A 12,701-nucleotide genomic window follows, 5' to 3' on the forward strand; every position below is an offset into this window, starting at 1 on the left:
AGTTTATTATATCAGGCATTAAGTTGTGATATTAATGATGTAGTGTACTGCTCATAAAGATTTGCCATTAAAATGCTAAAGTGAGTTTATCGGATGCTTACAGACCTTAAATTAACTTGTATTCCCTGTGTCTTGTCTCAGCATGTGTGGGGGAGAGGGAAGCTCTTGTAGCTTGAGGTCTAGATTGGGACATGGGAGAGATGGTTTCAGTTCTCATTCTGTTGTTGATCTACATGTGACCTCAGGGAAATCATTTCATCTCCATACCTCTGTTTGCCATCTGAAATATTGGGATGATGCTTCCCAGTCTTGTAGGGGGTTGGGAGGAATGAGTTTCTCCAGTGGCAAGAGCCATCAAAAGATTCTGGGATCTTTACCTAAAACTAGATACAGGCTTGAGTCTACATGATCTGGATTTTGAACTGCTAAACTGGGGGGCAGGGTACATGATGGCCTAGACTAGAGTTTTGATTTAATCCTGGTACAGAGACAGAAGATGGCTGGAAAGTGGTCTAGGGTTGGTATGCAAACTCATCCATCAAGGCTGGATTAGGATGGAAATGAACACATTTGAGGTTTCTGTATGGGCCCCTCAGTACAAAATCTGGAATGGATTCCTTAGGGCCTGTTTGCTGCAGCGTAGATAGCTTCTAGGCTTTATCCAAAGAAATGGATCCCAGAACATTAAAAGGGAAAGGCTGGGTTTTGACACTAGAGCCTTTGACAGACCAAAGCATCAAAAGACTGAGGGTTCTGGTGTCGGATCCAGGTGGCATGTGCTGCAGGAAAGGACTGGTCCACTGGGGCCATTTTTGGTGCCAGCCCAAAGCATGCCCCACTGTGGAGCTCCCAACACCAGTACTGCATCTCTAGGTCTCCTAGGTGGAAGCTCTTTGTTTCCTCAGAGCTCCATCCCCAGCTGCCCCTAGCACAGAAGACAAAAGCTTTTCTGAGCATCCACCCAAATATACCGGTTAGCAAAGCCGTATGCTTCCCTTTAGGGTGGTCACACAAATGCTAATGCAGATCTATACATTTATGACCAGGCTATATAGAGTTGGAGTGTTGTAGGAGGTTCAGAACAGCAGTCTGGAGTGCGGAGGGCAGTCTGTAAGAGCACCTATACACAAGCATGGAGGCTGCTTGGACACGCTGGAATTCCAGTGTGTCGGAGTAGACTCAATTAATTGAGTCTGCTGAAGCGTGGCAATTGCCATGCTCCAGAAGCCTCCTGTGTCTTATGTATCAGTATCACCATGCTTAAAAATGGTGGCAGGGGGCGCTTGAACTAAAGCTTGTCAAACGAACTTTAGTTCAAGGGTCCCCACTGCCATTTTCAAGCACAGGGAGACGCAGTGGTACTTTAATTAGAGCAGCTCTCGGAGACAGTCTAATTAAAGTACACCCTGCCTGCCCCCACCACCCCCTGACCACATGTAGAAGTGCTCTAAGGCTTTAGTGTTATTCCTGGAGGACTTCAGTTTAAAGTCTAGAGGACATTTGCATAAGGGACCAGGCTGCCCTGAGGATAGTTCAGCTTCCATGTCAGTTCAGTCTGACATTTTCTTTCCCTGTGCAACCCTGGCAATGACTTTTGGCCTCATGTTGATTCCAGCCCAGTTATCTTCTGTCTTTCGCCTGGAAGGATCATCTGTGTCTTGAGATTAGAGGGGTATCAGGCTCGGTATTCCAGTGCGTCGGAGTAGACTCAATTAATTGCCTTTCACCTGGAAGGATCATCTATGTCTGAGATTAGAGGGGTATCAGGCACTTTGTTTCAGGTTTCTTTCCACTTCTTTGCACGGGTCTTTCCCCAGAAGAGAAGGGGGTTTATTCCCCTTGTTGAATTCTGTCCTTTGGCTCTCTTCGAGCTGATCTGTAGGAGGCAAATCAGCATGACCCATGCAGCTAGGCAGGCCTATCCTCACTGAGGATCTGGTAGTGAGAGCTCAGACCTGTTTACATGACTTAGTGCTGACCACCCTCCAGTGCATCCTGTGGGCATCTGGGTACAGCAAGTCTGACATTTGTCGTTTCAACCGTGCTCCCTTCCCTCCTCCCTCCCTGGCTCTTTGTGGATATGGTAAACTGGGGAGGGCACAGGACTAGGTTGGCTTAATCCCAACAGCAGCAGCAGCAGCAGTAATATCAAGGCACCTTCTGTTGCCTCTGTGCTTAGTGCACATGTAATGCCTGGTGCAGCGAACAGCATAAGGCAGGTAGTGGAGGCAGATCAGAACTGGGAGTCCATTGGAGATGGACCACAGCATCCCCAGCAGGCTCCATGACCTTATGGAAACTGGCTGAGGCCTGCAACGCTCAGAGAAACCCAGACACAAACACAGCTGTCTCTCCTCTTGCACTCTTCTTGCTGCTTTTTTCTTTCCTTCCTTCCTCCCCCCTCTTTTTGGCTGATAGCCCAGAGCCAGGATTTTTTTGGTGTTTTTTCCAAGAGAATAAATCTTTTATCTGTTGACTACGATATCACATTGGAAACAAAGTCCTACAAATCTTGTGTGCTTTATGGGCACCTCAATCTCCCTGGTTGTTTGCTGCAGCCCCAAACGAGCACAACAAAATGAGCAAGGAGATTAACCCCCAAAAGGCAGCCTGGAGCCTTGAGTACTGCTGAGAGACGAGTGCTAACCAGCCCAGGTATCTGGGGGAGAAGGGAACACCAGTGCTTGTGCATTCAGCACTGGGGAATCAGTGGGGCAGTTGTTATGGAGAACCTGGAAGATGTCTGTTGTACTAGGAAGGTGTCCATTAGTAGATGTCAAATGGTGGCGGGACTGTTGGCATGGTGCCATGGCTTTCAAGTGGTTAAGGGGTACAGGGTGGTTGTGCTGTAAAGAGCTCTGGAAAACAGGACAGTATTGCAGGAACTGGAAGTCTCCCTGCAGAGTTGGGAGTGTTGTAAGAGCTCAATTGACTGAGGATTGCCAAGGGGCTGGAAGCACCTTGTAGGTCACTTGTGCTCATAAAAGAGCAAAGCTCCAGAGACTATGAGAAGGGGTAGCAACACTGTGCACAGACACGGGAAAGCCTCAGGCTCTAGGGACACTGGAGGTTCTATTGACATCCCACAGGGTAGTGGTAGTGGTGCTATAATGGGATGTATTGGAGGTGCTTGCCCAGGGGAAGGCTCATCTTAAAGCAGATGGAACCTCAAGGGTCCACTTTCAAGGGTCCAGCTGTGAAGGATGTGCCCTTGGTGAGAGCGATAGCTCCATGCCAGCTGGGCCTCTGCACGCTGTTTGCTGTAACCTTGCTGATGGGTCCCTGATGCAAACTAAGCTATCTGATGCCACCCAGGGACATTTGTGCCACAGTTGTGAGTGGGGGTGGTATTACTGCTGAACCATATTGGATTGAGCAGGAAAGTGGGAGGCTCCAGAGGAGAAAATGTGAGAACAGGGTATGGCATTGTGCGGGCAGAGAGCAGAGGAGCCAGGCAGAAGGACTGGAAAGGGCCCACCTCTGTGTTTTTGTCAGGTGTGAGAGAGGAGGCAGAAGCATGGAGAGGCACACGTGCTTAAGAGAGAAGAGGCCAGGAAGTGCTAGGGCCCATCCATGGGAAGTGTCCCCAGTACTGCCATAGCCTTGCCAACTGTTACGCCCACGGCAGCCCACCCACCAGCAGCCTTCAGCGTCACAAGCCTCCTCACATAATTTACGGCATCTGGCTTTGTTCAACTTCCAGCTTTAGTTTGAGAGAAGAAAAGAAAAATGCATGGGGGGGGAGGAAAAATGGCTCGTTTTACTTAATTATGACTGATTGTGACAGCTTGCATCTTTAGTTTGAAAAGTATCTGTGAGGTGCGGGCTGCTTCTCTCAATCAGGATAATTATGTTAATTAAAATGCTTTCTTTATAGCAGTTCTGATTAATAAAAACAGTTCCAGTGCTCTCTTTAAACACTCTAACCTTCTGTTGCACGGAAAAAACTGGCTTTTCTCAGCAATTTATGACTTTTAAAACAGATTACAGTGGGACGGCCTGCTGCTTTCACACGGTAACGCTTCCTACACGGCTCGGGAACGCAGCCCTGCTCTGAAGAGAACAGAAGGGGAGGGGGAGAGACTCGGCCAGCAGAGCAGGAGCGGGTGGGATCTGCGGGGGGGGGGAGGCGTCGGGGAGCGAGGCATTGCTGCGCGCTTGCCAGGGAATAAAAATACCACTTATTTCTCTAATTGCTGTTTATTTCCTCTGCAAAGTATTGGGATAATTAACAAGCTCCCAATTAAGAAAAATTACATGTGGGGGGAAAAAAACAGGTAACTGTGCCAGCCAAGCCTGTTCTCATGCTGGAAGGGGGATTGGAGGAGAAGGTTGCCTCTCTGACGACTTGTTCACACACTAGCAGGAGCAGGCCACCATAGCTTGGGTGGGGGAAGTATCTAGGCTGCCCGAGCCCCCCCAGAGTAATTCTTAAACCCCATGCTTCTTGTGCCAGCAGCCCAGGGGACTCTGCCAAGATGGGAAAGTGTCATTATCTTAATTTTTTGCAGTGGGGAAACCGCGGGGGTAAGTCAAGAGCAGAAATTCTCAGCTGCAGCCACAGTTTCTTTGAGCGACGTCCTTCCTGGATGCCCAGTTTGAGACGCCTTGATCCTGGCCTTTGAAAAGGAGGGAGAGATGTGTCAGGCTGGGACCAAGTGATGAAGTCTGGTCTGAACGTTCAGGTCAACTCCTTACTCCTGGGGCAGTTGCCCTGCCCTCGTCCCCCCTGCCCTCTTTGCACCACTAATGGGAACTCTACAAATTCCAGGTGCCCAGTCCCTAGCAGTGTAATGAGGGCGGGGGGAACAGGGCAACTGCCTCAGGAGTAAGGAGTTGACCCAAATGTTCAAACCAGACTCCGTCACTTGGTCCCAGCCTAACACATCTCTCCTTCCCTTCACAGGACAGTCCCATCTCTCGCCGACACCTTTCCTGACCCTGAAGGCTCCCTCTGGCAGGGCAAGCCAAAGTATCCTGAATGTGTTTGTGGCCTCATCCCTCTCATAGCCCTGGGCAACTGCAGTGCTGGTGTACGTTAAGGTAAGGCCCTGACTCCGCACCACTGGTACCGTAGTAAATGTCACGCACGTGCAGGACAGGTCGGGGTCGGGAAGAGCAGTCTATGAAGGTACCTGCCACGGCAACAAACCAATCTCCATCCATCTGCACCGGGCCCTGAACCCAGCCTGCCTCTCAGTACAGGGAAGTTGACCTGGCATCCGGCGTAGGTTGGCCCGGACACAGTGGATGTCTCCTCATACCCTCTTTATCCAAGGGGAGAAGCGGGGGGCACGGCCTAGCCCAGAGGGGACAGACCTCTTCTTAAGTTCAGCAGGATTGTAATAGAGGGACGCTCAAACCTTGGCCCACGGGCCAGATCCCCATGGACTGTTGCCCTGTGCACAGGCCTGATTCCAGTGTACAGGACTGGATGGAGGCATTATGGGGCCCCAGGGGTATGTGGGGTCCAATCTGGCCTTCAGACCAGGCCTGTGCCATTCATTCAGCCAAAATGTTGACCACCTCTGTTACATGTATTTGCCCACCAGAGGGTGGAAGGAAGAGCATGAGAGCCAAGCCTGATGACCCTCTCCCTACCCCAAGCCAGCCAGGTTGGCCTCCCTTTCCAGACCCACTCAGATGCAGCTCAGAATAGCTTGGGAGGTCCTTGTCTCTATAGCCTTCCTCTCCCCACAGCAGACCTCTGGCCCTTTCTGTAATGGGGTGGGGGGACAGGGGGGAGGTGGAAAGTGCTGGCAGTCCTTGCCGACCTCTCTCCTCTGGCAAAGATGTGTTTGGTGCTTGCTTCTTTGAGCACAGCATTCAAGACCGGCCTTAGGGCGTCTCTGCTCCAGCAGTGGACTCTCATCCCTTAGCTGCAATTATCTGCTTGTTTGCCTGCCCTTATCTCCCTATCCATCCTGTGTGTGCCGGTTAGCAGATCTGTCAATCTCCCTCTGCGATCTCTGGGGTTTGCAGTTATCCATTTGTATCTCTCTCTCTCTCTCCCCACCCAATTTGCTTCTCATCTTCTGGTCTTCTGTCAGCTTGCAAGCTGTTACCCCACACTGCACTCTAGGAGCCCGGATGGTGTAGGGAATCTATGCAGTGACTGCACCTAGAGGGCAACCCAGATTTTGGATTGCCCTCTAGGTGCAAACCAGGCTGAAGGGACTTGCCTGTGCCACAGGAGGTGTAGGTTCAGCTCCCATCTGTGATTCCTTGCACAAACCCAAGCATCTTATTTAATATACCTGAGCCTCAGTGTCTCATCTGATACTTGCAGTGCTCTACAGGGAAACTGGAAGGAGGCATCTGTTTTAGCTAAGGAAGCTCTCCTGCAGGAGTCCCTGGGTGGGTATGCCCTGTCAGGTCACTGTCTGGGTGAGGATGTGCAAGTCAGCAGGCCTTTGTTTCACTGGGGGGAGCCATTCTCCCTTCCACCTCCCTGATCCATCCCAAAGGCTCAGCTACCATGGGCCTCTCCTACTTCCTGCACAGTTGCATACCATCAACTGTCCCAAGCTGTTTGTCCAGCGTCTTTATGAAAGCCTCTAGTGAAGGAGATTTCATAGCTTCCCAGAGTAGCTTGTTACAAGGAGTTTACTTGGCCCAGTGGCTTGCTTTCCCAGGCTGGGGGAGGAGGTGGGAGAGGTAAGATGGTAAAATGGAGCGAGGGCAGCAAGGTCTTCATCTGAGGTGTCCTTCTAGTTGTCCCTTGGCTGATCTTAGCACAAAGAGCTTTCCAGAAAGAGTTCTCTTGCCTTTTCTTCCCCACCTCATCCTTCTTCACCCCATCTTTCTTTTCCTCCATACATGCAGTGTATTCGTCTCCACTCCTTTCTCCCAGCCTCCTGCAACACAAATATAACTCAAATGGGGAAAGACATCCGCTATTTATCTTCCCTGAGTGAAACTATGCACCAGCATCCTCGCCTGAAGGCAGGAGCACTGCGCATTGCTTGTTGCTTGTAATAAAACGGAGTGCCACAGACGGGTCCCAGCCAGGGCTCCGCAGCTGACCGTAATGAAAAGGCACTGGAAAATGCTGCTTTTGATACCCACCAGTCCTGCCAGTCTAATCAAGGAGGCAGCTGCAGGTCCCCAGCAGGAAATTCATTCACACCTTTGCAAGTGCCCTTCTGCTCCCAGTCCTACTTGTTTCCTTTCCCTCCCCCAGACTTCATATCCAATTCAAGCTGGTCAACAGGCCTCCACAAAGAAGACACCAAAGGCAGCTTTCTACTAATGATGCAGTAAAGTAAGGACTGGTGGTGATGAGCAGGCATCCAGTGCCTGCAGGGCATTCTCCCTAGCATGTTTTGCCAAGCAGCGTGGGATATAAAGCTGCAGGAGGCCTGAGTAATGTGGAAAGACATGAGAAGTGTTGGACAGCCCTGGGGTGAACTTGGTCTCCTGTCCGTAGATAAAGGATTCTAAGCGGGTGTAAGGTACAAGCCAAGGAGCTCCTGGAGAAATAATAAAAGCCGAGTGGCTGTCCCTTCTTCTACTGTTCTGGTGTCTATATTACCCTGCTCAATCAAACCTGGGTGGCTGGACAAAACAATAAACTTGCTCATTAAAGGTGCAAGATCTCAGGAGCCCAGTTGGATCCCCTGGTGGTAAGTGCGAGCTTTGAAGTCAGGTGTCTGGAATCGCAGCTGGTTTGGAGAGGCTTGGCATATGGCATTCCAGTCCCCTGTGTGCCCTGGGTCTGTCCACCACACTCTTTGGGTCCAAGTCTAAGCTTGACCCCTTTTTACTTAAGAGCTGATTTTCAGTAGTTGAAAAATAGGAAGTTAGAAATCATTGCAGCCCATGTAAGTGGCTTGTGTTTTGGAGGCTTGGAAAGGGCAGCATCTCATTAATTCAGAATGCTCCCTGAACTTCTGAACTTTGAGTTTTGCCTTTCTCCTTCTACCACAACAGGGGAGGGAAAAAGCTAAAACAAAACAAAAAGTCAAGTTGTTTTCCAATTTTATCAAACAAGCAGTTTTTAAGAACCACTGACATGCTGAAAAAATGGTTCTGTACAAGTACTTTTCATTTGAAAACGTTTGTCTAGGTTTTACCTCTGATTTTACTGATAGGATCTTCAGAGCATTTCCTGCACTCCCCCTCCCCCCGGGTGCTGGGTGAGCAGCCAGTGCTTGAGGTACCTGCACTGAACTGCTTTTTTCAATTCCTTTTCAGTGAAGCAGGTCCTGGCCTCAAAACTCACTTTGAGTCCTCTTGGGCTTTGGGGATGTTTTAAACTTCATGTCCAAATCTGAATGCAGATTTTTGCAAATGGTGTTCTACTTAATGACAGGGCTTAATGACATCAAACATGGGCTCCAAAACCCCTAGTTGTCAACAGCTGGCTCCCCATCTTCTTTCCTGTCCCATTTCTGTCTCTTCTGTTCCACACTTTGTTCTTTATTTTCCCCCTTCTGTGCCTTCCTTCACCCTCTTCCTCCTGTTACCCTCTTTCCTTTCTGTCCATCTGACTCTTTTGTGATTTGTGTTAAGGGTCACTTGTGGCTGGACCAAGCTCAGCATAGTCCCTGTTGGCTCCAGGGTGACGGTATGAGTACTTGTCCCACAAACCAGAGGTTCTGAAGTTATGTGTTGTGGGGGGTGCTAGTGAGCTCAGTGCTGGGCTTCATTGACATGCACAACGCAAATAGCAGGTCAGGTTCACGGCACTCCCTGTATATGGGTGTATATTTCAGAGTGGTGTCCCGTCTGCTCTGCATTCAGCCTGGCAATTGCAGCTACAGTTTCTGGGTGATTCTCTGACTCTCTGAGTCTACCTAGGAAGTTCACCCACCCATTTGTTTCTTTCTTTCCTTAGCTTCCTCCATGCTTTTGTTCCTTTTTCTCCTCACTTGGTAATCAGTGTCCCTCTCTTCTTTCTTTCCCTTTGATTCCTCCCTTGCGTGTAATCTGTAGGCACCAGGCAATGAGCTGCTCCTCTCCCCAGAAGATTAGTTAGGAGACTCCAGCTGTTCTGAGAAATGACTAATAGCTCCTCACCCTCATCCTCATATCAATACTCAAGCTCCTTGTCACTCCCCCCCCTCGGTAGCTGTCACCCATCCAGTGCAGTAGCAAGGTTCCAGCTCTCTAATGTGCTGATGTTTCTGTACCCTGCAGGCTTATCTGTGATTGGCCAACTCCCTCTCCACTCCTCTCCTCGCTGCCCCGTTTACCTCCGCTATATTTACATGTCTATTTTATGATTTCAATTTTTAATGCTTCTGCTCTTTGAAGATGCTTAATGCTTTGGAGTGGAACATTTTCTTCCAAGTCCTGAGCACAGATTGAGGACAGAGCAATAAATCAACTAATAACTGGAACCTCATTTTCTGCTCCTGCAGCTGAGAGTTAACCCTTCCTGGGCTGCCTGGCTTTTCCCATGCACTCAGCCAGCATCCATCAGCCTAAGCAGGTCTCAGTTACCACTGCAGGAAGCATCGGGAGCCAGTGTCCTACTTGGGGCCTATTCCTGAACTGTCCGAATAGAGCCTCTGGCAAGGGTTCTTCAGTTTCTTCATTAGCAGGATTGTACCTTACCAGGGAGAGAGTGAGTCTCATTCAACTATCTCCCATTCAAATCACAGGGTCTACCAGTATCTCCTACTTACTGTGCTGGACTGCAACATCCCTATAATAACGATTACTAGAGAATAAAAATAGGTGGAAATAAAGGGGCCAGCTGGCTCTTCTCAGACCACTAGCAAACCTCTAATGGACTGCAGGTTAAGACCTTTGGTGTACAGGGCATGTGCCCTTGATAGAATTTGTGTGAGATAGGGTCACATATGCAAGTTCTTTATTACTCTCTGCTTAGAGGCTCAGTAGATTTTTAAGCTATTGGCTGGCCTTCAGCTGGCTGCAGTGTGGTCTCTTGCATCTTTGGGAAGAACATAAAAAGCTTATGCTGCCTGGACCATGCCCGGCTCCCAGAGGCTGTCTTGCTATTAGTAAAAGCTATTAGTAATAACGCTGCTTCAGATAGCACTGCTCTGTCCAAAATGGCAGCACTAAACACAGTGGAGGTAAAGTTGAAGCTTGCTCTCAAATGGTTCCTTGCTACACAGAGGCTTCATTAAAGCAGGGCATCTTCCTCTGAAACTTTTCCCTTTGAGTGATACCAAAAGGAGGCATAGATATTGCCATACTGGAAAAGGCCAGTGGTATAGTGAGTCCCTGCCACTGTGGGGGTCCTACAGTGTCGGGGGTCTCCTCTTCTTTCCTGTAGGAATAAATGCTATCAAGCCCGATAACTTGTGGCTGAACTACAGCCAAGTCATCAGAAAGATATCAGTTTCCATTTTAAGATCTCTCAGAGATGGCCCAACAGGATGCAGTGCTCCCAGTTGACCCTGGTGTGGGACAGTGCAGATGGCAGAGCACAGGGATTTTTCTCCTTCTGACCAGCAGTGGATAGATGCAGTGTTTTTGTCTCAGATTAGGGGGACTAAAGACCAGAGGCAGAGCTGGGTAGTTCTGCACTCTGGGCGGTGGCCAGACTGGTGACATTGGTAGCTGCTACTTTTGAGTCCCCAACTCTTATCAGCATCAGAGGCTGGTGCCCTGCTCACCCCTTCCTCCTTTAGTTATTAGATTACTGCTACAGACTCTCCCCACTCAGAACCTACCTAGTTTGACTACCCATGCCCACCTTCATGCATATGTCTAGTCCTTTAAAAGAATCACTTGCCCCAAGCAGATCCTGTGGCTATCAATGCATTCTGGTGGCAAGTCGTGTGGCATAGGTTCCCTTTCAGTTTTGTCACATGTCCAGGCAGAGCACGTTAAAGCACTCAGGCACCCTGCCTGCCCTTAAATTCTTTTCTGTAAGGGTCACCCATGGCTTGCAGTTACTTACATTGCTAGCTTGAGCTTACTGGAGAAATCTACTGCCTGTCAACTTGTAAAAGTCACGTTTGCCTCAACTGGCAAAAGGCCAGCAGCCTACATCTTAGTTGCTTTTCAGCTGGCAGGTGGCACCAGGTTTCATCTATTCTTATTATTCTTCCTTTTCATAAAGAGTAGAAAACATGCTGCCATGACTTAGCAGGTTAGGTGTGGTCAGTACTGGGAAATCTCTAAGAAAAATCCAGGTACTATTAAAGAAAAAGAAAAAATGTGAATGACAGCAGTTTGCTTTGCCTCTGGTGACTTCCACTCTTTGCCCTGTGCTGCTGGTGGTTGTGGGTAGGTGCGCTCCAGCTTTCCAGTGCAGAGGTGACTGCATTTTGATAGTGGGGAAAGCCACTTATGTGTACAACACGGCACATGGGGATGAAAGGCACTATATAAATGGAAGTTGCTGGCATTGGTATGCTTGACATGATGGTGACAGATGGCCCAAACCACATAAACCTTGGCCTGTGCGAATGTTCTCACACACTGCCACCTAGTGGCACATCAGACTTGTGACAAGGTCCTCCAAGAAGCATCACTTGGGACCAGCTGAAAGAGGAAATAGAAGATCATTTTATTATCTACTTCCAGCAAGCAGTTAGAACAGGCTGGGTGAGGCAATCAAAAGGGTGGAAGGAGTCAAAAGGGGAACGCACGTCCATTCATGGCAGTCTGGGCAGAGTGCAGGTGATGTGCTCAGCCCAGGATGTGACCTTGAGTTATCTGCTAATTGACACCTATGCAGAGGGGCCAGCTCAGGGCCTGTTCAGCCAGGTCCATGCAGGATGGATGCAATGGACAGGCTTTAGGCTGACTTTCCACAGGGGCAGGTTTCACCCTTCCCCCCTGCCCCTCCAGCCTAGTTTGACAGAGGCATACTAATACCTACCTGCCTTTGTCCAAGCACTTTGGGATCTGTGGACCAAAGTAAAAGAATCAGTCTGCTGCCTTTTATTTTTTTTTTGGCATTGTCACTGCATGAGGGGAGAGCACATGTTTGTGAGTCTCAGAGATTGTTTTAATGAAGTGCTGAGGCTTCATTAAATGGTCCCTGAGACAGGCATAGGTCCCCTGATACCATTCCACTGCTACAAAAATACCAGGCCGCATAATAATAATCAGAGTCCACTGCTATGATTTTTTTTTTGGTAAATGGTTCTCTTAAAGCTGTATTTTGTGCTCAGATGTTGTGGAGATTGGGAACACTATAAAAACTTGGAGATCGATATGGGCTAATGAAGCAGGGCCAGTGGATGGCTGCAAGTACTTGAAACTCTGGGAGGAAGGGTTAGTTCAACCAGTGTTTGATTTACATCTCAACTGTCAGAGAGAATTACAAAGCTTGCCCTCTCCAGTTTCCCTCCTCCAAGATCCTGAAGTACTGTGGCCCTGATGGAGCAAAGCAGCATCAATTTTAAGCCTGCGGTTAGTCCCTTTAACTGTCAGTAGGGCTGCTCTCGTGTGCACACTCTACTGGGTCAAGGTCAGCATGTTCTAGGTACAGGATCGAGCCTGCTGGGTGAAACGTCTCCAGCAATCCTAGCAAAAGCTTGGAGGAGGGAGGGGGAAACCGGATCTGTGCTTCTTCATAGTCTCCTTTATCCTGCTTCATTGCGCTCCAATGGCCCGCGTTGTGTTTAGCCATAATTATAATGGGGCTCCTTGGCTGTGCTTTCCAAGCCCATACACAAATGCTTAATAACCCACAGTAATGCTTTCCTGCTCATTAAGTGACTCCAGGAGTTTCCCTGCTTCTTTCCATGGCCCTCAGCAAACCAAAGGGC

At 49.1% G+C, this 12,701-nt stretch overlaps 1 protein-coding gene across 11 annotated transcripts in view; it reads left to right on the plus strand.

The window, feature by feature from the left end:
• LINGO1 (leucine rich repeat and Ig domain containing 1) overlaps positions 1-12,701 on the plus strand; it is a 512,521-nt gene that overhangs the window by 214,945 nt on the left and 284,875 nt on the right. For 3 of the 11 annotated variants that reach the window (XM_019477618.2, XM_059714748.1, XM_059714747.1), the window contains one exon: positions 4,907-5,043. The exons of the other annotated variants lie outside the window; for them this stretch is intronic. The gene's annotated coding sequence lies outside the window, so the exon portion shown is untranslated. The remainder of the gene's footprint in view (positions 1-4,906; positions 5,044-12,701) is intronic. 11 annotated transcript variants of the gene reach the window in all.

This window comes from Alligator mississippiensis, chromosome 11 (genome assembly GCF_030867095.1).
Source record: "Alligator mississippiensis isolate rAllMis1 chromosome 11, rAllMis1, whole genome shotgun sequence".
Taxonomy (NCBI): domain Eukaryota; kingdom Metazoa; phylum Chordata; order Crocodylia; family Alligatoridae; genus Alligator; species Alligator mississippiensis.